The sequence below is a fragment of the Ailuropoda melanoleuca genome, chromosome 15 (assembly GCF_002007445.2).
Source record: "Ailuropoda melanoleuca isolate Jingjing chromosome 15, ASM200744v2, whole genome shotgun sequence".
Lineage (NCBI taxonomy): Eukaryota > Metazoa > Chordata > Mammalia > Carnivora > Ursidae > Ailuropoda > Ailuropoda melanoleuca.
Window position 1 is genome coordinate 52,110,686 of NC_048232.1, and position 22,524 is coordinate 52,133,209.

The 22,524-nt window shown below is 34.1% G+C and overlaps 1 protein-coding gene across 3 annotated transcripts in view; it reads left to right on the forward strand.

The window, feature by feature from the left end:
- Positions 1–22,524, forward strand: part of SYT1 (synaptotagmin 1) — a 567,865-nt gene that overhangs the window by 100,425 nt on the left and 444,916 nt on the right. For 2 of the 3 annotated variants that reach the window (XM_019797023.2, XM_011221755.3), the window contains exon 2: positions 19,954–20,075. The exons of the other annotated variant lie outside the window; for it this stretch is intronic. The gene's annotated coding sequence lies outside the window, so the exon portion shown is untranslated. The remainder of the gene's footprint in view (positions 1–19,953; positions 20,076–22,524) is intronic. 3 annotated transcript variants of the gene reach the window in all.

A 22,524-nucleotide genomic window follows, 5' to 3' on the forward strand; every position in this document is an offset into this window, starting at 1 on the left:
GCAGCTGTTGTAGAGATGTATACATTATCGACATCTGCTGACACGTGCTAAATACACTATCAAGTGTTCACTGATCAGTTCTTTACCTTACTGAAACCACTGCCGATTGACAACTTCATTAATAATTAAATTAGAAAACCAAAGGTATAAGTCAAACAAATGGAAAAAACCCTTACATTATGTAGCAAGCTCTGTAGGAGATAATTGTTTATTCAAATGCTACCATATTTCATATTTCATTGATAAGCAAGAGTCTGCTGTTGATGACTTTTGGTATCCAGATGTAAGAATCCTGGACTTATTAAATTATTTTGAAATTCATTCTGCATATCAAATCTTATACTTCATAATTGTGTTCCTTCTTCTATCTATATGGCCTGCTTCTATTTTTTGATTTTCTGCTTAAAAACTAACAGGCCTCCTTTCTTTGGACCACTTAGCTGATATTTTAAAACTCTTATGGAAACCCATCTGGACCCCAAAGCCCTTCCTGACTAAAGAGAAAAAAATCAAGTAGGAAACCCAGATCAGTGATTTCAATGAAAATGTCTTACAGAGTGAACATGAACTCTACCTCAGGTCATTGTATCAGAGGACCAGGGAGATAATGCCACAAAGAGATCTCCTATTGAAAGTTGTATATACTCCGTTCTACCACGTGTCCAGTGATTGAAGGAAAGCAATGGACATTCTACATAGTTTGTCTATCACTCGTCATTGGAGACTATGAGAGTGTACCTTGATTATTGGGAAGAATAATATTTGTAGGGTTTTCTTTTCTATTTAAATGAATATTTTCCTAATTTCTTATTCTACCACTTGCTGAAGCCCTTACCATACTTCAAGCATTGAGCTTAATACTATAATTGACAAAAGTCCTATGAAGTTGATTTTATTAATTATATTTTGCAACTACATGGGCCCGAAATGGTTAAGTACTTTGCTCATGGACACACAGTCAGTAGATGAGTAGAGCCAGAATTGGATCCTGTCTTTCTAAATAAAAAACCTATGTTTTTGCTTTTCTTGGGATTCAAAATACACTGAACTGGCCCAAATATGCTACACTTTTTCTTTGACTCAGATGAATTTGCAAGATTGTTGTGTACATCAAAAATAAAATACCAAAGATCTTAATCTTATAATAATCCTGCAAAATATGAAAAAGGAGTGACATTATACCGTATTTGGTTAAGAAATCATCTAATCTTTAAAATTAATTTACCCAAACTGTGTTTTTTATATTCTAACATTCAGATAACTTTCAAACATCATTCGAAACAACTTAGAAATTTCTTTTCCCTCAATTTCCTCTCTTATCCCCTAAATCCTTACATAGCTTCATTTGAGATCACAGCCTCTTTTAATTCTGTTCAAATTGTAATTTTCAAGGAAAAGAAAAACCACTTTTGAGTGTACCTTTCATCTTTCCTTGTGAAGAAAGTTACAGTTACAGATAAAGGTTTATCTCCCTTCTCCAAGAACCCTTCAATAAATGGATTATGCTTCTGAGGCCCAGGTAGTTCCAAACCACAACAAAATCACTGCACACAAGAGCAGTCACTTAGAAACCAACGAATCAATAGATATTTCAAATTTCTCTTTTCATTTCACAAATCTAAACACAGCAGAAGTTTGACAATCACTTCCTTGCCATTTCTTCTTCCGTTTATATATTCCAAGTTTATAATTACCTAGTCCCTACTAAGCAAGTTCAGACACATAGCAAAGATCATTCAGAATAGCACATATTATTCTTTCTAGTGACTGAGTTTTATTACTTGCAGCTATAATTTAAAAGAAAATACACTATGCTGTAATCTCATTTTGTATTATTTGTGTGAGTGTGAAAACATTCAAGATCCATTTAATATCGATTGAGAAAAATACTTAATATCTATAGGGCCCAAGAGTCTATTGTATATAATAATATATGTGAAATTGTTTTACATATGTATATATTTATTCTAAATATGCTAATTTCAAACTTTATTTTCTCAATTTTTTCAGCAAATGTTTCAGCTAATTTATTTTTTTTACGAACTGATACAAAGCTGTATGTGTTATCTAGTATCAGCTCCATTTTGTAGAATTTCAGTTGTGTTCAAAAAGTATTGAATCAGGGGCGCCTGGGTGGCACAGCGGTTAAGCATCTGTGTTTGGCTCAGGGCGTGATCCTGGCATTATGGGATCGAGCCCCACATCAGGCTCCTCTGCTATGAGCCTGCTTCTTCCTCTCCCACTCCCCCTGCTTGTGTTCCCTCTCTCGCTGGCTGTCTCTATCTCTGTCAGATAAATAAATAAAATCTTTTAAAAAAAAAGTATTGAATCAGCTGGAAGAAAGATTTTCTTATAGAATTTTATTATAAATAAGTTTATAATATATTTAATAACTACAAATAAGATATTTTAAATGTTTACTTATAGTTATTGATGTGATCTTAAGAGTAATTATAATTAAGTGTGATTATAATTAAAAAGCATCCTTACATAAAGACATCGATTTTATTGTGTTTCAAATGACCTTTGATCCTTCTGCACCCATCTGTTACTACAAACATGTTGCTTATGAACTGATGCTCCTACCTTCTAAAGAAATTTTTCTACATGAACACTAAGAGAGAGGTTCAAAGATGCAATAATTTTGATGCATAATTCTTACAAGAGGCTCCTAAAAAGAAATAATCAAACATCTAGGTCTATACTTATTACAGAACAACAGATGTCAGGACTTCTTTAGAAAATGTGGGCCCATCACAGAATACCGCTGGTTCTACCCTATCTCAAACTAATAAAAACTAATAAAAACGCAGTTGTAATGCAGCTTCATAAGCTCAGTAGAGAAGTGAGATAACAGTTGGAAATGCTTCTGTGTCCCTTCCACTGTAAATGCATTTGAATGTTCTGTCATGATCAGGGAGGCCACATGAAGTGATTCTGTTTCTGAGGAATGTAGTTCTAAAAAGTATGGCTACAGGATTCAAAAAACAAAGAAACACTACTGTTGATTTGAAAAATAGAAAGCCAGAGTTGGGAAGAGCTGCAATCCTTTCTAAAGTCTTACACTTATTTTACAGTCTAATAGTCAATATGTTAGTAAAGAAACTTAATAAATATGGCAACTTTACTGCATGTATGCTTTGTTGAGAGTTTTGCTGGTCATAAAAGAAGGCAGAATAGGAAATCTTAACTATTTTGTATTTTAACCCTGTTCTAATCCATTCTTTTAGATTTATTTCTAATCTTTAGCCTTTCCAGAGTTTCTCTTAAGTACTTTAAGTAATGGCACAAATTTTAGGGAATTTAAAAAATATTTTCTACTGTAACTTAATATGTACAACAATCTGGCAATACTAGTGATCTGCAAAGTCAACGCTCAGGTCTTGAGTGGATAAATACGTTTAATAATTTGGAAAATAAAAACACCTTTCTGAATCATTTTTGTCACCTAGTTCTTTATTTTAAAAAAGAAGTGAGATCATTTAACAACTAATAAAACCATTTGGTGAGGTAGGTGTAATGAACAGATGTATTAACATGTTCCCTGCCTCTGGGACATCACACTCAATTGGAAAAGACCAGCAAGGAAAGATGCCAATGGCGAGCGGTACCATGAGTATCACATTGAGAGGGGGGTCATGGGAAGCTCTGGAGTACACAGGAGTGACTCTCACTTAGATCAATAGGGTTAGGGATGGTTTCTGTGAGATGTGAATTGGAATGAGGTACACTTCTGAAGAATTTCAAATGAGGAAAAGGAGTCTAGATAAAATTTTTAAAGAAGAACCTGCTATAATTTTCTCTGTAGAACTAAATACATTAGTTTATACTTGATCTACAAACATTTCTTTTAGCCCAATGGTCTGTGTCTATGTACACATACTGGCTAAGGCACAAGTAATGGCAGAAAGCAATACAAAACTATTGGAATTCTACTTTTTGTAGCCCCATATAAATTTGTCATCTATTAATTATCCAAAGTTTTCTTCAGAGATACTAATATTTTCATTCTAGTTCTCTGAAGTTCTGCATTTCTATACTCAAAGTGCCCATTGTGTGGAATTTCAGTATTTTTTGTTGTCTCAAGATTGCTCTTTCAAGCTTTAAATAGCTGTCACTAACCTTAAATTCTAGTGATTCAAGACTGCTGCAAACAAGTTCATGTTGACCCAGTAGACTGCCTTTGTGTCTTTATAGATGTTGATTATATCCTTTTTGTTTTTCTAAATGGGAATACTGTCTTTGCAACCATGTCTTCCAAAGTAGTCTGCTCTTTCTCTGAATCACAAGCAGTAGGTCATATAAGAAAAATGAGAAGGTAGTTGTAGGCTACATTGCTTAAGTAATGTAATCTACAAGTAATCTAATGTAACCTACAAGAAATCTAACGATAACTTGAAAACTATTTAATTAGCAGGAGGACACTTAGCACCAGCTAAAATGATCATCTTTCTAGAAGACATAAGCTATATAATTGAACTGGAATAATCGTGGGCAATGAATGCATTGCTTCCTTTTCGGTGTGGCATGCCATACTGGGTTAAGTGGACGTGATCATTTACTATGTTACCTGATGTTGTACTTCCGCAACTTCAGTGTAAAACCTTTTGACTCATATTACTCAGAACCAATCAGAGACTGTGTGATACTGTTACATTCCCATAGTTTTGTTAGAGGAAATTATGTGACATTCAAAAAAAGTGTACTGAGATGAAAGTATCAGATTGTGTTTTTTGTTTTATAGGCTTTTTTTTTTTTTGTAGTGGGGGAATTTTTAAGTTTCATTAGTTTGATTTTGCTTACTTCATACTTTTGGACTGTGTTGATATGGACTGTGCAGAAATTTGAGTCACATAATTTAGGGAATTATCTCAATGAGGTTACATAATAGATATGCATACATAGAAATTAGAGAATTGTTACAAAGATTAAGTAACTTAATACAGGGTGAAGTGTTTACGACACAGCCTGGCACACAGTAATTACTCGATAGCATTTTTTTTTGGGGGGGTTTATAATTAGTATCACCCAGAGGCGAATTACCTTTATTTTTCTCCATGCAAGCTACCCTGGGTAGCCTATAAATGATCAGTAAAAATTGAGTGTCACTATTAGAAAACTAGCTTACAGTTTATGACCTAACTACAACATCAAGTAAATATGTCAGCTTTGCAAAGAGATTAGAAAAATGTGGTGAGTGGATATGTGTGTGTTTGTGTGTGTACATTTGTGAGGGAAGGGGAGAGAAGGGGCCTATATAGGATATTCTAATGGCAAGCAGTCCTTAAAACTTAAAAAAAAAATTGGTTTAGAAGAACAATGAACTTGGTTAATTGGCATTAGAATATTTATTTCTATAAATAATGTATAACTTATCCATTATTTTTTTTTCTGAAATCTATTCACCATGCCATAGCCAAAGTGGTGTTTTGAAAATTCAACTCTGATCAAGTTACTACTCCACTTAAACCTTTCTGATGATTTTATAAAGTACAAGAAAAAAGTCCAAAATCATTGCTAATCACATTAAGGTCCATATTCCCCTTACCTTTCCAATCTTATGGCTCCCCATGCCCCCTTTGCTCTCTTTGGTAAAGCAGTCTTGGTTATATGCTCAATAACTTCAGAACTTTACACATGCTGAACCATTTCCCTGGAACACTTTTCCCTCCAAACCTTGCCCAACTAATTTGTATTTATAATTTTGATCTCAACACATAGTAAGTGCCCATAAATATATGTAGCATGAATGAAAAAAAAAAGAACCATTATTTGAATGTGAATTTTCTCAGAAGCTCCATATTAAAGGATAATTTGAAAACTTTCATTAGTCGTTTTCCCTCTAAATGAATTATATTAAAATAAAGTTCAAACTCAATTTCAAGATTCCCTTCTTTTTATTCAGATTCATGTATCTGAATTTTTAAAAGATTCTTACCAGGTTAATAGAGAAAAAAAAAAAAAGGTCCCTTATCTGCTACTATATTTGTTTTCACATCTAGAGTTAATTTATAATAAAGGGGGAAGGAGTTTATATATCCTCTCTAGAATTTTGGGAGATTTTGAGATAAGGCCCAAACCTTAGCTCTCCAAAAATGGAATAATTGCACATACCAAATCTATATTGAATGTCCACAACAGTAAGTGTGCTGTACATGGCATAAAAGCTCTTTCATAACTTTTGCTGTAAAGACGTTATGAAACTATGACCATATATATGTGTAAGCTTTATAACATTAATCTCCTGCAATTGGCCCAGTCCCCTCCCATAGCAACTTAAGTTGTTTACAGTGAAGAGCTGTGAGAAAAAAGAATTCCTTTGGGAAAAAAAAATGTTGAAGTCCCAAAGCTGATGAGTTTTCTATTGTTCTTAGGGAGGAAGAAAGAAAGGAAGATGCAGCCTCTGAGCTTTCCTCTATATGTAACAGTGTTGTTGTTACCAAATGAAGAATTTAGAATTCTATACAATTCCAACATAATGATATGAACAATGACAAGATTTTATTATTAATACTAGTAATGCCAAGAAATTCTGATATTCTATGGAGGAAAATTATTTCACATGCACTAGATAAAAGGGAAACAAGACCCAATCTGAAGTGAGAAATTATTCTTCATGTTGTATCTAAACTTTAAAACATTGCTCATAATTTCAAAGCTTTCAAGAATTTACTATTCATTTTTATCTCCCTCTGTTTGTTAGCTTCACACCATCTTGAAAAAAAAATAGTTTGACTTACTTCTTAGAAAATAGGAATTAAATATTGTGGGATTTTTTTTAAGTCTATAAGAGATGTCTTTTTTTTAATTCTTGAAAATGCTAGTCAATATATATCCCAAATGTCCCACACTATTCATGTCCTCTGAGTAAGGGTTAGCAGCTCACCCATAAAAGTATTGCTCTGCCTATTCTCTATGCTATTATGTAGCAGTGCGTTTTATTCCGTTGCCCATTCCGTGTTCTCCCTCATTCTGCCTCTGAAATAACTCTTCCAAGAGATATTCTTTGAATCTCCAACTTAACTTAGCTTATTGACATACTCTCTACTTTTAGAAGTTTCTTCTGTTTTGTCCTCTAACATAATTCTCTGTCCCTTTGACTGAATCTTAACCATCGTATTAAAAGTTGGTGTTCTCTGCCCACCTTGTATTAAATGTTGGTGTTCCTTAAGAATACTCAGCCATTTTCTCTTCTTACTCTTTATATGTCCCTGGGAGATTTTAGCTCTGAGATTTTAGCTCAGATTCCCTCTAAGTTTTCAATTATATATGAACAATCCCAAATCTCTACCCTTAGCCTCCAAATCTGTTCTTTTTTTCCTTAGTTCTGCAAATTAGGGAGGGTAGTTAAGAGTATGGGCTTTGAAGCCAAAACACTTGGGTGCTAAGGGAGCCTTTATTGGTTGTGTGACCTTGAACAAGCTATTTAGTATGTTTGTGCCTCATTTTCTCATCGGAAAATATGGCATCTACTCCATAGTATGGTTAAAGAGCTAAATGAACTACATATGTAAAATGCTTGGAACAGAACCTGGCACATGGTAAGGGCTCTATTAGATTTCTTTTCATTGTTGTTATTACTGAGTGATCAGATACTTCGAACACAGGGAAATATAATACTGAATAAACAAGATACGACCACTGCTTTTCTGGAGCACGTAGTCTGTAATCCTCTATTCCTGCCTCCTACTAGGTATTTATGCTTGGTCAACCTGCTGGTATTTCAAGTAAAGGATAAATTGAAATCGAATACATGTTTCCCCTTCAACCCTATATCTAGTCCTAATACTATTTACCATCTTTAAAATGATTATCACAGGTGGGAAACAGCATTAGCCACTAGCCAGTGATCATATAGCTACTAAGTCCTAGAGCTGACACTAGAGCCAACATTGCTCTCTTGCCACTTAACCACATTATGCTCTGCTGTTTAAGACACCATGTTGCCTGGAACCTAGTAGATCATCAGTAAATATTCTTAAAAAAAATGAATGAAACCTTTATTAATTCAGAGGTCATATTTTTTGGCTATGTCTATTTTCTGTTCAGTTCTGTTGAAAGATAAAATAGTGGAAAGGAACCAGCATTTGCTGAGCACTAACCATTTACATATTTTAATTATTTGTCATACTTTATCTTATTCTATTCTTATAACTGGTACCATTATCACCATTTTAAAGATGAGAAAACTCAAGAGCTTAAAATTTTTCTCAAGATTTCTGAGCTAGTACATGTTAAGGTCACAGTTCTGTTCCAAGTCTGTCTAACTCTAAGGACCCACAGTCTTTCCATTACATCATCTTGATTTATTTTGCTTAGAAATCTGTAGAGAATAGTTTGCTCTTACGCCACATTTTTAGCTTTTCATAACATATATGTCAAAAATTTCTGTCATATTACTTGTTTCAGACAAGTCAGAATAAAAATATTCAAAGTAAGTCACCTATCTATTTACAGAGCCTTAGCCAGAAAACAGAGTTATGATCAAAATTCAAGCATGTGAATTAATCCCCTTTTTTATCTTTTGGATATGATACTGGAAAAAAGGATAATTCCTTTTGTGTTCTTTTTACACATAGGAAACACTCAAAAAGGTTATTCTTAAAAGCATTGTCTTACTCATAGGCACTGAGATAAATTTAAGTGAAATAATAATTGATTTCTGAATAACATGAATAGTAAGTCTACATATTTCTATTCTCTTTAATTTTTCCAGTGTACTACTGAACAATTATGTATTCTAACACTAAATACCAAGGATAATAAATAATAATAAATACTAGCCAATATTGAGCATCAACAATTAGGGACAATAATGTAGTGTTATTTTCTTAAGTCACAGTAGAGAAAGCATTTCAGCAAGCCTTATACAATGATGACATATTTTCTGAAAATGTCAATATAACAAACATTTATTAAGTGCATACTGTGGGCAAGGTGACCCTATGGAGGATATAAAAGGGGCTAAGATACCACTTTTGCCCCTGAGGAATTAATAATCTGATGGCAAAAACAGACGTGCATGCAATCAACTGCAGTATTTGGAAGAATAAAGTGAGTCTTTTAATAGCAATACAGAGTGCTCTGATAGTGTCGAGAGAGCAAGGCTGGAGGGCAGAGCGATGTGGAGCTTGCATTGAAGTGGCAGGATATTAAAGGGAAGACATCAGTTATGAAGCTAAAGCACATATAAACAATAACATGATAAGGGCCTGTAGCAGTTAGTGGACTGATGGAATAGAGGGAAAGCATACCAGGGACATTTCAGGGGAACAATCAATAATATGTGGCAATAAGATGTAGGAGTAGAAATAAGGTGGAGTCAAATATAAGTTTAAGTTTTCTTATCAAATACTGAGCTAGGAAACACAAAATAAGAAAAAGCTGTGAGGAAGTACTCAACGTTTCTTTTTGAGGTTTGTGGGTTTCATATGCTAGCAGGACATTCATAAGTAGATAGTCATCAGGAGGAAATTTGGGTCTAGAGTATTGTAGAGAGGTCAATGCTAAATATATAATGTTAGGAATAGTCTGCAAAGCAGTAATATTTGAAACTACTGGAGTACATGCAAAAATACAGAAACAGTGGAGAGCTGAAGATAAAACCTTGGAATTAGACATGGGTAAGATAAAGGAAGAGTAAGCAGAAACAGACTTAAATAAAATACTGAAGTACCACAAAAACAAAATGTGCATTGACACAGAATCAAAGCTTTATGATAGTAAAAATGGTCCTCGACAATCTCAATGATGTTGAGAAATTGAAAACAGACAACTAGGTGTTGGATTTGACAGTCTTGAGGTTCATAATGACTGTAGTAGAATGAATGGGGAAGCCAGATTGCCAAAGATTTAATACCTATATGGAAGTAAATGCAGAAAAGTTTACTATTAAAGCTTTACAGTAAAGAAGAGAAAGCTGAGCATATAATTAAAAGGGTAGTTGATGTGGAATTAATATTTTGGCTTAGTATGAAGAACATTGAACATGTTTGTAAACTGGTAGAAAAGAGAAAAAGAAAAGAATACGAGTAGGATTCTCAACCCAAGATCCATAGAACAGGAGTCTCTTTGGAGCTCAATTTGGTTTTGATCTCTTTAAAACACAAGCGATATATTGAGTGCATGTGAAATTTTTTAGAAGAGCCAGAAGATTCTCATAAGGATCCATACTCCCCAAAACCCCCCAAAAAGAAACTTGGAATATCTGAAATATACAGAGGGAATATTTTATGGGCAATACCCAAGAAAACAGGAGGAAGTTAATTTGAGAAGATATGTATTCTCTTTCATTAAGAAGCTAATCTGTGAATCTCATAGTGTTCCATGTATATTTATAATGAGTTTGAAAAGAGTTACTAGTATGATCTCTTAATTTACTCTGAATTCTGAAAGGAAATAGATCTAAAAAGATCTTCACCATATGCATTATTTCAATAAATGGTTACTGAGCCTCACTTGTCCACTCTGTGGCAAGCTTAGTACAGGGTAAACTCAAAGAATTAAGCAGGACACCTAACCCAGGACATCTCAACTTTATGGGGACTATGACAGTGTAGGATTCAGTAATATTTTTAGCAGACATAATATCAAAGCTTAGACATGAAGAATCCATCCATTCATTCAACAAATGTTTATAGAATGCTCAAAAGGGCTGGATACCGTCCAAGGTGCTGCTATCATGGTATAAATAAGATAAAACTTCCTGTCTTCATGCGTTGTAGCATGGGGGAAACCAAACAAACAAATGGACAAATAAATTATATAATGTCAGGTGGTAGTAAGTGCTATAAAGAATATACGGGGGAAAGATACAGTGACAAGAGAAGACTTCCCTACAAAGGCAACATCTGATAAGAGACTAGACTAAAATGAGGGAATAAGCCATACAAATATCCAGGAAAAAAGTATGAGGCATACAGTAAACAGCACGTGCAAAGTTCTTGGGTAGGAACAGGGCTTGTTGGGCTAGAGAAATTGCCAATATGTCTAGAGCAGACTGAGGAAGACAGAGAATGGTGGATGAGGTGAGGAAAGGCCACCTAGGACATAGTAAGGAATTAGAATAGGACGCGGTCCAGTGAAAATTAAAGAGAGCAGCTTAACTTATTTCAGAAGTTCAATTTGACTATGACATAAAAACTGAGGGAAGCATGGGGAAACAAGGTTGGAGAAGTTGGCAGGATCCAGAAAGTAAAGAACCTTCTAAGCATAAGGAATTAAGACATCGTCAGAGCAAAAGTGAGCCTTGAGGATTTTAAATGGGGGAATAACATAGTTCATCAGTTTTGCATTTTCGGTTTTACATTTTCCCTGAATACTTTATGAAAAATGCTTTGGCAGGGATTCAGGATTGTCTTTGAGGAAGAAAACCTCTAAGTTTCCCCAGGCTCAATGTCTTGTTCTTTAAACTAGTACCCTTTCTGCTAATAATGGGACTTGTTATATATTCAAGTATTTGGAGGAAAGTAATCTGATATTGCTGTGTCGTATAGATTGGAGGCAGAAGATTATTCCAGAGGGGTTGTAGTAATCCAGTGATAAGGTGATAAAGACCCAAGTTGGTGGTCTCAATCTATTAATGGTGGAAATGGAGAGAAAAAGGCAAGATGCTACTGGAGACATTAAGAAGAAAGAATTGATAGATTTGTGGCTGGTTATAGAAAGAGGGAAGGAAGAAAAGATGACTCCATACGATGACAAAAGTAACCGTCATTTGTATTTGTGTGTTTACCCCATTGTAAATCAACAACAAACTCAATCTAAATGAATAAATGAATGAACACATGACCAAATGAGAAACAGAGGAAACAAGGCTGAGGGAACTGGTTTTAGTTTGGGCATTTTGAGTTGGAATACAGAGTACAAAAATCTGCCTAAATTAAAACAAGCCTTCAGCATATAATGCCCACCCTATACTATTTCAGCAGTATAATAAAAAAAATAAGCCGATTTAACCAGGTATTTTTATATTTTGGTCATTTGTTGAGAAATATAGCACAGTGTCATGTCATTGATCATTAGCCTAAAAGCGTGATAGCTGGGGATCAAATCTCAGCTCAACCTCTCACTAGTGCAACCCTGATCAAGTTATATAGTCATTCTATTCCTGAGTTTCCCAATCTGTAAAGTAGAAATAATAGTATTATCTTCCTCATAGAACAGTAAGGACTTCATAAATGATCCACTAGCCTTCAACCACATGCTAGAAACCTGAGGTTTGTAGAGCAAAAACATTACTAGATAAACTAATTATCCAAGATTCTCAACCAAGAGATATCTCTTTGTACAAGACACTGTATTGACTACAAAGCTTCAGACTGAAATAGTTATATTCTAATATAGTAAATTTAGGTAATTACTGACATTTTTTTACTTTGCATTTGCTAGGAGTTTTCAAAATAAACATTTCACTGATTTATACATACACATTTTAAAGAGCATGAAAAGAAAGTCTGTTTTTAGTTTTAGTCATTCTAAAATTTCATCTCTATTATAAACAAATGATTCAGTCACTAATTGGGCTTTAAAAAAACTTTGAATAATATAAAAGTATACGATAATAAATTTAAAAATTGGTAATTTGGGGCGCCTGGGTGGCACAGCGGTTAAGCGTCTGCCTTCGGCTCAGGGCGTGATCCCGGCGTTATGGGATCGAGCCCCACATCAGGCTCTTCCTCTATGAGCCTGCTTCTTCCTCTCCCACTCCCCCTGCTTGTGTTCCCTCTCTCGCTGGCTGTCTCTATCTCTGTTGAATAAATAAATTAAAAAATCTTTAAAAAAAAAATAAAAAAATAAAAATTGGTAATTTATGAAGTTTAGAATCAAAAGTTTGTGGATACTATTACATGAACAAGCTATTGCAATAGAGGCTTCCTTATTCTATTGCATTATACTTGCTATGTCTGGGTTTTCTCATATCTGGGTTCTTCTGACACTAATAATAGGATATAAAAATATAGGATGTGCTACATATTTTGTTCAAAATAAACTGTTACATCATGAAGTACACTTTAAAAATTCTTATAATTTAAATAATTTGTTAAGATCTTTTTTCATCAAAGTATACAATCCTTTCTGTAAATTATAAAACTTTTTATAGTGGCCTAACTATAAATAGCTCTAACCTAACTTATTTAGTCCTTGCTCACATGAAAAGTTAAAATTTATCAGATAATAATATATAACCATTCTACCATCAGTATACCCTGCTTTCTTTATTGTAGTTAGTTTTTCATGCTTTTGTTGCCTTGTTATGGAAGTTTATATCTTTTACAATTTCTTGCATTTAAATACATTTTCTAAAGTATTTACTATGTTATATTTATTTATGCCTTTATTTTTGTATTTGGCACTCCCAACACTGGCACTCAAAATATGTATTGATATAAAGGAAAAAAGAAAGGAGAGACAGAGGGCAAGAAATAGGGGAAAATGAATTAATCACATTTTTTGCCCTCAAGAGACTTAGATGCAATGTAAGGATATATGGCATGTGCATTAAAAACTATGAACAATTTGTACTGTGATGTACACTTCAATATACTGTAATTATATTTCTATACAGCATTTAAGAATAAGAATGGGAACCTGTAGGTCGTAGTGTTTTCAAATTTAAATTTGTGTTAACTTTATATTAAAAAGAATAATTTTATCAATAATGAGAGTCCCAATAGGACTTAGTATGTGCTAATATTTTAATTGAATTAATTGATCCAATCCTCTCAACGGTAATACTGGAGAATTATTATATCCTTTTTTTTTAGATGAGGAAATTGAGGAATATAGGTAGGAAATACTGGAGTCTGGATTTGAACTCAATCTGTCTGATGACAGACACGATGACAAACAAAAATAAGTCTTTGAAAGATCAATTCAGTCCTTTCCTGTAAATAGCACTCAAAATTTTTTATACAAGATTCCATTCATTTTTTCTTAAATTGAATTTATAGTAAAATAGTAGTTATACATAACTACATAATGTTATTTAAAATTATTAAAAGTTTAAATTTATTAACAGCATGTTAATAAACTATGCTTGATCAAAAAATTAAAAGAGTACCTTTTGAAACAAACAACTAAAGAAAATCTAAGAACATATCAATGTTCTTCTAGTTCTACATTTTCTATCTCTAGGTTTCTAACCTTGCCTACAAATTATTGTTTATTCTTTTTCTCCACTCTACTCATAGATAACAGAGTGTCTGCTAGAACTTGAGCAACTGATTGCTGTGCAGAGTACATTTTAAATCTCTTGGTTTACTCAATCCAACAATTATTGCTAAATTAAGCTGTGACTGACTCAGTGCTATAAAATTAATTACTTTGCCTTTAGTCTCCTAAAACGAATTTTGTATACACACACCCACACACACACCCCTAATACATAAATATACCTGTCTCTCGCTCTCTCTATATAAATATATAGACAGACACGCATGCCTATAGGTACTGCATTTAATACTGCATTTAATAATGCATTTTTATATATACATATATAAACACACCTATATATAATGCATTTAATAATACATTACACACACACACACACACACACACACACACACACTTTCCAGGTCTATATGCTTTTCCTCAATCAGTTCTCCTGATTTTTACCTGCACTTCAGATCAGAGCTCACCTATATTCCAACAATGGTCAACTGTTGCTAGTGTTGCTTTTGTTAAATACCTGGTAGTTAATATACCACTAACAATGGTCAATGGATCATGTGCATGTTGGCTAGTTTGAGCAGAACTTTAGATTTCTTTCTTAACTAAATTATATACCTTATATATCTCATAAAGCAGTCCAAACCTCTTGAATAATTTAAAATCAAACTTGAATATATTTTTCTTTTGTAAATTTATTTTCACTTGTCCCCACTAACAAAGGAATTGAGAAACTGAAGGCAATCAGTTGAACAAAAACAGGTTGTCAAAATTCGCAGTGTATTCTATGTTGAGACTTGAGAAAAAAAAAAAAGATGAAAGTAGATGCACTGTTTTGTGTATTAAATTTAACAAGAGAGCCAGGCTTTTGAAATTCACTTTTTCTGACTGATTCAAGAGAAAAGTTATATAGAATTTCTTGTGGCTTTCATCTCGCATTGACTAATACAGTAAAAGGATTTCTCCTTGACATTTTTGCCAAAAAAATCCTAATTCTAATAATAAATCAAACGCTTGTTTATCTAAGTATTTTAAGCTGTTTAACACTATACTCCTTGAGGGGCGCCTGGGTGGCACAGCGGTTGGGCGTCTCCCTTTGGCTCAGGGCGTGATCCCGGCATTGTGGGATCGAGCCCCACATTGGGCTCCTCCGCTATGAGCCTGCTTCTTTTTCTCCCACTCCCCCTGCTTGTGTTCCCTCTCTCGCTGGCTGTCTCTATCTCTGTTGAATAAATAAATAAAATCTTTAAAAAAAAAAAACACTACATTCCTTGAGAAAATAAAGCGCTATGTTCATTTGGCTTGGACCATGTGTTATAGCAAAGAAATACGAAATCTATGATGAAAAAGGCACTTTTCATTCGCTGGCTTGAAAATCAAGACATGGATGGCAGCTTTGACTATACTGCTAATAAGCTGCAAGAGCTTGGGCAAGTGAATTTCCATTTCTGGATATTTTTTAGGGAGGGATTATTGACCTCTTTTGAGAATCTGGTGAAAATCTATAAATATATAAATAATATATACAATTTTACATAGTATTTCAGGGAGTTTGCAGATTCTTGGAGCTGTAGTCGTCACCAAAAGGTAATGAAACTGAGAAATAGGCAATCCCTAAAGTATTCTTGCATTCTATATTTCAAACACAATTTGCAAACATTTTCTCTTAAATTATTGTCTTAACTACAGAAAAATTATTTTTCATTCAAATGGTTCAAGTAAAAGCCTAACTCTGCTGCTTTCTTCCCCACTTTTTGCCTTTGCTCTTTGCAGACAAGATTCTTCTATGCAAATATTCTATAGGGCATCTTGGCACAAGGGATATTTGAATGTAATTATTCTTTAAATTTTCATTTCCTGGGTAGTTTACTGGTATATCATCTGTGATCTTCTTATACATAAGGTCAAAAATCCAAGTAACGCGTCATAAACTAGTCTTTTATATTTTCTTTACCAAGATTCACTGGATCTTTTAACCTACATTGACTACTATGAGGTTAATTTTCTATGTTAAAGCAATGCTCAAATTAGGTTTTTAAAAATGACACTATAAAAAAATGAACAGACATAAATCAAAATTAAGAGCGTCATAAGCAAATAACCTTTGGCAGTTTTTCTTGGAAAACCATATCTTAAGCACGTTCCTCTAGATTATTTAAGATGTTTGGAATATTAAAGCAATTTATATCTAACCCAGTAAAATTTATAGCACATATGTTCAAAGAAAATAATTGCTAAATTAAGGAACCTCACTCTGTGGAAACGGTCTATTAAAATTCATATCTTACTTGTCTATGAATTTTTATAAAGTGATATCTGTGCCATAAGAATATAATCTTTTAATTTTATAAAATTTGAAGTATATACATTTGGTTTACAATATAGTCCTGTAAGTTCTCCTGTCAAATAAAGGGTGTAAGAGACTCTGTATCCATCTGTAATTTGATGATAACTAAAAGATCTATAGTTTTATGAAAATAGAGAATTTGCTGAAAAATGGATCTTACTCTATAATGACTGAACCTACAGTCTCAGAGATGTACATTAGTTAGGACAAAGCATTTTGCTTTCAAGTTAACCTCCTCACCTTTTATTTTTCATGTATTTGTTTTACCCAAACAGGTTTTATTTATATGTTTCTCATAAGCTACAACTCTAAAGACTGTTTTTAATGACAAATCACCAGGAGCAAATCACCAGGACAAATCATCATTTTCTTCATCTGATATGTTCCCCTTCACCATGCAAAATGACCTCATGTGAAAGTAACTCAGGGAAAATTAGAACACTAAATTACTGCTAGCATCGGGGAGGCAGTTTTCAGAATTATCCGTTCATTTGCACACTCAAGATATATTTGTTAAGCTACTATATTCCATATCAAAGGATGCCTCAGGCCCTGGATACTTATCAGTGAACCAAACAGGAAAAAAATAAAAAAATAAAACTATAACTCTCAGAGATTTTTGATGAGGTGGTGGTGGCAAGAGAAGGAAACAAACAAGCATATATGGATAGTATTAAATACTATGAAGAAAAACACAGTATTATTTAAAATAAAATTAACTAATTTCTAAATCAAAATGATAAATTTTACTTCTGAGAATAGATTTCTTTTAATCATAATGCATACCCCCAATCACCCTACTCTATTATTTGAAAGTAACTAAAGGGATTAGACCTTTCAGTGGCTTCCTGTGGTTCCCATACTAGCCTCCAGCCTTAATTAACACCCTCCATCCTTCTCTACGTGCACCATATTACAACCATATTGATTTTTTTCACACTATGTTGTTCCACCTTGAATCTACTCCTTTACCCTACCCCACCTCCAAATGTAGCTAATTCCTAAATATGATTGCTGCACAGAAGCCAACTCTGGATGAGTCTCCCTGCTTTCACTTTCCTAACATCTTTACCTGTCCTTTCAGGAACTTATTACAATTTCTATAATGTAATGACATAATGCACCTTGTGTATTTATCATCTATCTCTTTCATTAGCCTGTAAGCTCCATGGAATGAGGGGGAGGTGGGGCACTGGAGGCAGCTGCTTCTCTCCCTTGCCAATGTACTTTCAGTGATTTGCACCCTAACACAAAATAAGCATTTAAAAATTTTTGAGAAAAAGAATGATTTTCCATAAAAAGTATCTCTGGTTTACAACACATGGTTTTATGCAACACATGGCAAAGTGGATTCTGGTGAGAGCTGGTGATACCTTTTTAACCACGTGACTAAGCAAATGGTTCTAGTTGAATCTTGTGTTTTTAAATCTGTGTTACACACTGTTCCTGCCCTAGACTCTGCTGGAAGTCTACTGCTTGCTTTCAGGCTCATACTCTCAATGACAGATGGTTTTTAATCTTTGCTATTTGGCTTCCAGAGTGGGTGTATATTGCTAACTCTTGTATTTTCTCCAACATGTAGAAAATGATTCTGGTGGCCATGCTCTGTAAGGAATCAGATACTTTCTGGGCTCTATAGCTATGGGAGAAAGGTTTTAAATGCTTTCTGGTGGGAAAAGCCACTTTTTGCTTGGAATTATTGTTGAAAAAAATATCCAACTGTGAAAAGCCACAATTGTGTAAATCATAAAATAATTCAGGATTTTATTGTTTGATCACCTCATGCCCAGTACTCTGAAGAGTACACATACATGTTAACAGGAACATACAGTGTTGGTAATATTTCCTACATTTTTGACATGAAAAATTAGAATTCTCCTTGAGAATGAGAAGAATCCTTCCTTAGCACCTAGTATATTCTAAATCTCCATTGTGGCACTTAACAATTTTGTATAGTAATATTTTATTTCCACATCTAACTCTTTCCACAAGAAACTATCTTTTTTTATCCCTAAGACCTGGCCAAAAAAATAAGGGCCATGATAAATACTCAATTAATATTAATTGAGTAAATCACAGATAATAAATAAGTCCTCACATTGGAAACAGCCTGGGCTGGAATAGACACTCCCTTGTCTATTTCAACCAGGCAAAGATGGAGCTCAGAAGCCGCTCAGGAAATGATGTTCTCTTATGCAACATCTATTCCTTTAAAACAAGGACTAAGGTTTTCTCAAACCCAATAAGCCCTCAGAAGATTTTCCTACGTGGATTTATGCCAGAAGAATTCAGTCCATTAGTTGGCAAATAGGACTCCTTAATAACTGCAGAGGAACTATAAAATTCTATTCCGAATATAACGAAAGCTGCAGGGGATTGTGTATTCATTTATCGTGTAGTAGGAAAATTTGAATCCTCAAACAACAGGGTGTTGCCATGTTAGCTTCCTCTGGAGAATTGAAACCCAAACTGTAAAGAGAGCAGAATGGTCTGATTGGTATCAGAGCCACTGGAACCTGCAAAGCCTCCATTCTTAATTGGGACCAGAAAATTCAACTGATAACAAAGTCTCCCTACCTGTGTCTCTACATATGTGAAAGGATTATGCTACTTGATTTAGTATTTTGAGATCTCATATTCTAAAATAATTATTTAATAACCTGAAATATAAGGTAATAGGTTGCTTTATATCAAAGAATAGGTAAATGCAATATAAGTGTATTAAAACAGAATAAAAGGAAGAAAAGCAAAAAGAAAAGAGTGGGGGAAAAGAGAGAGAAAGGGTGGGAGGAAAGAACAAAGCAAGGAAGGAAGGGAGCTATTAAAATATTTCATCGAGCTCCTCCACGTCCCGGATGTTTTTGTATGTGCAGTATTTCAATGTCCTTCCTAGGTAAATAGCAAGCCTTTTCCTTTTTATTAGCACTGCTGCAGCTGCTGTTGCTTACAGAGAGATTCACAAATCAAAATAGATTCAGTTAGCTTTTCAATAATTCTAAAAGGTGGGGGAACATTGCCAGAGAAGGAGAGCACTCCAGTATCCTAACAAGGAGTCTTGTTAGCAAAACAAAGTGTGAATTGTTCAGAGATAATTCCCTGCGGTTGGTAATTCCACTGGGCTCCTCAGTGGCAGCAAGAGCTATTTCTCCTCAATAGACCAATGCCACTGAACAGAATGTGTCAGAAGAAATGCAAAAAAACTAGCTTTCTTGAAACATTTATTCTTCTAGATTTTTCTTTATGTCAGCATGATTCATACTTATTGGTTCTTAGCCTGGAGCACCTAGCACAACCAGGAATTGAGGAAGCTAGAGCAGAGTGTGAATAATGAATGAGCTACATAAGCAGAAGTCTATATACCCCATCAGTAGTAAAGGCAAGTGCAGAATTGCAGGCCAGCATGTTCATGGATTATTTCTATTATTTTCTCTCTCAAGGGAAGACAGGAAAACGAGAACCAGCAAGAGCTTGAGTGACAAACGCCAGGATTGAGATTGGAAGACAGTTCATTTGCCTATTGCTTCATTCCTTGAAATTGCGTTACAACTGCCTGATTAAGGTATATGGAAAAAACAGAAACTTTGATAGGTTTTGTGGATGCATCCTTCTATCCCCATACGTATCTCGTGATAGATGAGGGGGGAAAAGCATTTGTGTAGAAGACTGAAGGACTGTACTTCTTACCTTAAAAAGTGTTTTATGATATTAAGGGAAATAACAGTATTTTTTGCATCTTACTATTACTAGTATTAGTGCCCTTGAAGTGCTAGTTTACTTGATGGGGCACTGGCCACTTATATAACATTTGTGCTTTCTCTCACTTTCACTTTGTACTTCATCAAATCTGAAGTTGTCATGGTTCATTATCTGTAGATGATCTTGGGCAGCCTTGCATTCTAAAAGAATATGCCATGGCATCTGCTTCTGTGCTTTTGTGCCGTGCTGTACAGATGATATTTCAGCAAGAGTATTGGGTACGAGGGTGAGAGCGGAGGCAAGATTTGTCTCAGGCTGATGTTTCTTTGTGCCATACCATGTCTTCCTCTTTCGTATGTGCCTAATTCAGCAATGAAGTACATATATCACGTTGTGACTATTACATATGTTAGAGTACATAATTGGGGTTGTAAAATATATGCTTGAATGTCTTAACTAATGAATTCCATCAAATTCAATTACCATTCTTAGACTCTTCATTAACCAATCAAATTGTTTCTTTGATCTAAGTCATTTCTAACACACTTTCATAGACATAAACACAGCTCTATGAAGTAAATTGGAGCAATTAAATTATCTTACTAGGCATTATTTGGAGTCTCGTGTTACTGAAGTTTTGGATTCCTAAAGAATTGACTTTCACATTATTCTCACTGTATACAAGAGAAAGGATGTTAGAGTGTAAGACTGTCTTCAGGACTTTATTTCACTATTTGCATATTTACTCATTTTTCCTGAAGAAATTGGCTACTGTAGGTCACCAATACTAAAATTACATAGAAGTAAACCAACTCTTATAAATGTACGAACTTATAACACAAGCTATTGGACAGATTTATTTAATACCACAAGTCCTTCACCTTTTCAGAATGAACTGTTCAACACCGGAAGTTTCTCCTCTCTTTCATGCAGTATGATACTTTCGTGCAGAATCATAGCTGTTATTGTTGAAACATGCTTCTTTTCTAAATCTCATAATTTCTTTACATGGACTATTGAAGTGGTTCTGAAAATGCTTATATATCAAGAATCAAAAGTACTTCGTTTCCTAGAAAGGAATTGTCACAGTGCTAATGTATCATGTTATTTCAACAACTTTATTTTTTTTTTAAGATTTTTTATGTATTTATTTGACAGAGAAAGACAGCCAGCAAGAGAGGGAACACAAGCAAGGGGAGTGGGAGAGAAAGAAGCAGGCTCCTAGCAGAGAAGCCTGATGTGGGGCTCGATCCCAGGACGCTGGGATCATGCCCTGAGCCGAAGGCAGACGCTTAATGACTGCGCCACCCAGGCACCCCTATTTCAATAACTTTATAATGAAGGACATGTGCTAATGTTTTGGCAGTGTGGTTCTTACCATACAGTACTTAAAATTGTTCATAGAAGGCATTAAAGAAAATAAAGTAGAAATATTTTATCATTTATTCTTCAAATATTTTGAGAAACACCTGAAAATACAGCCTGAAGCCAACCTACAGAAACATTTATTTTTGGGTTTCATGACAGACTTACTTAAATTAAAATCTTTGGGATCAGGTCTCTAGAACCAGCATTTTAAATATGTATATCAGACGACTCCAATGAACTCCAAAGGCTAAGAACCACTACTCTACAAAATGAGAGAGTAAGGAAACAGCTGAAAAGAAAGCATGATAAAACTATAGACATAAAATTGATATCAAAATTGAAATTAAATGAAATTAAATTTTGATTATTTCCTATTTATGTTTCCTGAAACTATAGAAGGGATTTTAGACTGTTTATCTTATTTCTCCTTTCATAGGAGTCTTAAATATATTGAAATTAAAAATTTAATATTAAGGATGGCAAGGATAAGAATATCTATTTAAAAGCTTCCCAAAGTTGCTAAATGATCTGTACAATGGCAAAAGGTATTAAATTCATAATTTGTACAATTATTATTTTCTCATTTGAATTTTTAGTCTTACAAAGCATTCTAAATAACAAGTTATTCTTTCAATATTAGATATGTCTAATAAGCAAGCACCACTTGGCTAAGAATCTCAACATGTACTTTTTTTATGGCCTTCATTGAGACAAGTCCCATGGGTGTTGAACTTTCAAAAGATAATTTATTGATGCAAATAAGTTAAACCTTTCGGGTTGAGGATTCCCCATTTATTCATACATGAACATTTCTATGTTGTCTAATTTTAGTAAGAGAATTTTTTCATACTTTCATTTTTAGTGCAAACAAATTATACCTCGTTTGCCAACTTAATATGCCTGCTTCAAAAATAAGCATACACTTAAGTGGGGATTAGGGATAA